Here is a 3,635-nt window from a genome sequence, read left to right on the forward strand (position 1 = left end):
TTGTTTCCCCTCCTCTAGTCCCCCTGACCCCTTATTCACTGGCACCATGGCGAGGGGCAACCATAGAGACGCTCTGGCATCCAGAGCGTCTCTATGGAGGACCCAGCCTCCTGCTTTTTTATATTTCACTTTTTTAGACCCCTGGATATCCAGGGACCTAATTTTCTTCCTGTGCTACAAGTTTGCAGCGCGGGGAACATTTTTTTGTTCCTGCACATGCCTGTTGCCCTGCCTCAAAGGGGTTTGAGGTGGGGCAAGAGGCACGAGTACACTCGTGTGGATGTGCCCTTAGAGTACAAAGGGTCCAAGTACCAGAGCCATGGCACTGGTAGCAGTGCCTACAATCACCTCAGCCTTGAAAGGGCTGAACAACTCAGATCAAAGTCTCGCTGAGATCCAGAAACTCAACAGTCCAGTGTCTTCTGAAGAATTCAGTCCAGGAGGTACCCTCTGAGCAAGCTTACCAATTGCCTGTTAGGGGGCAGGGTCAACAAACAGCAAGAGCAGCTACATTTTATGTTAAATCCAGGGAGAGTTGGTGATTGTGGGTGTCCTTTTACCTAAGTACTGGTGGCACTCACCCATGATGCGAGTTCCATTCACACCTCTGCAACAAGGGATTCCAACACACATCTAAAAAAGGGCAGTCCAACTTGAGAGCAGCTCCCCTGAGCCATATGAGGCCTGTGGGCTGCCAGGGGGACAGCCCAATCCTACCAGATTCACTAAGCCTGAGAGAGAAAGCAGAAGAGCATAACTCTGGCCTAATGTTTAGGACACTCACTTGAGAGGGTGAATGCCTGGGTTCCAGGAACAGCTCCTATGCTGTTAGGATAATACTAGGTACCACCCATGGTGTCTATGCAGAAGGGGAGGGATTTTGACAAAAATTGATTCATTTATAAAAAAAGGAACTTGATAGATAAAGTAATGTTGAATATAATGAGAGGGAAATAAACTTCACGAAACACTAGTCTACCACAGAGAATTAACATTTTGTTGGTCTCTTCCAGGTTGATAAAAGGCATCATAAAATTGTTGGACAATGGAACTCTAAAACACATTCTTCAAGGAACACAAATCCTTGTTAATATGATCAGGACAATCCAGAGAAAGTTCCCAAGATGGACTAAAGAGCAACAGCTGAAAGGTACAGTTATTGATTGTATTACAATCAATAACTGTTATTGTGATTGTGAAACTGTGATTGATCAATTGTTACTGATAAGGAAAAATCTAAGACAAAAATCAGATTTCACAAATTTTTGTTACTTATTTTTTGTTTGATCAAGTTTTGCAAAAACCTCATTTTTTAATCATTGATGCAATGCTTCCAGTTTTGGATTTCCTATATTTTATGCACTGAAATGAGATTAATCAGTTACTTTTCATTTAGCCTGAAAATGACTATGTTATTGGGCCTTACTGTTTTATCAAGAATAGGCCTTGCCCAAGGAATGAGGATTCCTTTTTCAACATAATTGGTCATATACAAGCTACTGATATCTGTGAATGTAAAACAGGAATGGGCAAAATACGGCCCATGGGCCAGATCCAGCTCATGGACGGGCTTTACCTAGTCCACAGCATGTCCATTGGTCCCACCTAGCCCAGACACCATTTGGCCCAGAGCATGTCCCACAGCCCCCTGGGCACACAGCGGGGCTGGGCAGCTGCACATCTGGACTGCACTTCTAGGCAGCCCAGGTGGCGGCAGCTCCTTGTGGCTGCCATAGCTGCTGACCCCAGCCCCTTGGTACTGGCAGGGACCCACGCACAGAGCCACAACCCCTCCCTGCTTCACATAGGACTTGGCCTGGTATAGCAGACCAGCTCCAAACCAGCCAGAACCTGTGCACACCGCCCTGCCCCCAGCCCATTCTGTGCCTGCTCTAGACTCACCCACCCATGCTGAGCAGTGGCAGCAGCCAGGCAGAAGCTGCTGCTCAGCGCACGGACAAAGCAGCCCCTCCCTTTTGCCTCTGTTGGGCCCTTTTTAGTGCAGCTGCCCGGAGTCCATTAATTTAGGTGTCTGAGTTAGAGCTAATGTCTGTAGAAAATAGGGCCTAAAGGTCTTTACAGTAGTAATAACAGGAGGTCCCCACCCCCTAGCCTCCTCTTCTTACCATATTTACTCAAAATATAAGACAACCCCTCAATAATTAGATTTATACACACACACACACATACACACACATACACATATGGAAAACCTAAATTTGTTATAATTTTCCAGGTATAGAATCCAACTATTGGAGGTTTGCCTTGAATTTTTCCCCCTCCTACTGCTACACCAGAGAAAAAAAATGGGGGGGGGGTGTCAGGTAGACCCCTTGCCCTCAGCCCCACCTCCTGCAGCCCCTTTCCCTGCTCCTTTACTGTCAAACCTTGCACTTCCTGAGCATATGGAAGTAAGAGACAAATCTGAAATCTCTGGCCTCAGAATAAACATACCTGTAGCAATTTGCACATAGGGAAATTGCTAGGGGTGACTTAGATCATCCAGAATTTTTTGAAGCTGTGTGATGGTGGACCTTATGATACCTCTCTGTATCCTCTTACAATCTCCCAAAGAGCTGTAAGTATCCCAGCTTTCCCACCTGCCATGTCTTGGATATTATTATAATATGTTCTGCTTTATGATGTCACTCATTGGGAGGGTTGTTATATATATTTGTTGTTTTATTTTACTTTGGGGGGGATGTCTCTATTAGGAGTCCAGGTATTATAGAGGAAAACTTCACTTGACTATTCACACACACTTGCCGATATATATATATATATATATATATTCACAATCAGATGCATATTAACAATTGTCTTTATTTTTATTCTTTATAATGCTATATAAACTTTCTTTATCTTTAAACAGAAGTGGTCCATTTATCTTTTTTTTTTTAATACCAGTTATATCAACTTTGTAATTCTATCTACATACTGTTCTTACTTAACTATTATCAGTTTGGTCGGGCAGAACTTGGTGTTAGTAAACAAAGTCCTTTTAACCCTGGTTTGTCTGTTTATTTCTTTTTTATGGGGCAGAATTTTATCTTCAACCCTGTTATATTCTTTCTCTTTATTTCTGTTATCATGAGTGTGTACCTTTTGTCTTGTGCATACCCGAAGCCTTGAGTCCTTGTGGTCAGCACTCAGATGTTTCTCTAAACTTGTGGGAGTGAGTCAATTCACTCTTCTCTTTTTTTTTTTGTTTACTTTTCAGCATGGCTGTCAGCCGCGTCTCCTGTGCCTCTTCTGGGATCCGCCCCTCTTTCTCTGAGCTCCACTCTCTCCAGTGTCGAGAAAAATCTTGAGCTAAGTCTTTTATCTCCTGAGGATCTTCTTTCTTCCTCGCTCTCTCCTTCAGACACTCTTTCTTTTTAATTTTTCTCCGAGACTCCCGTCTCCTCTCTCTTTGCTTTTCCTGGAGCTTCTATCCTTATATGGTAATAGCTCCGGAAGCGGCGTTCTCCGCCTCTTTTCACCACGTCACTGTTTACTGTTTCACAAGCTGCTACAAGTTTTAGTACAGGTACTCCATAAACACATTTTTAAGCAGCACTTTCTACCTACTTAAATATAGCACAAGCTATACTTTTTTTTTGTAAATATATATATATATATATATATATATATAT

At 43.1% G+C, this 3,635-nt stretch overlaps 1 pseudogene; it reads left to right on the plus strand.

The window, feature by feature from the left end:
• The window catches only part of LOC109302287, a 9,448-nt pseudogene extending 6,137 nt beyond the window's left edge, over positions 1-3,311 (plus strand).
• The last annotated feature ends 324 nt before the right edge of the window (positions 3,312-3,635 follow it).

Source organism: Gavialis gangeticus, unplaced genomic scaffold (genome assembly GCF_001723915.1).
Source record: "Gavialis gangeticus isolate Ggan-Ray unplaced genomic scaffold, GavGan_comp1, whole genome shotgun sequence".
Classification (NCBI taxonomy): Eukaryota; Metazoa; Chordata; order Crocodylia; family Gavialidae; genus Gavialis; species Gavialis gangeticus.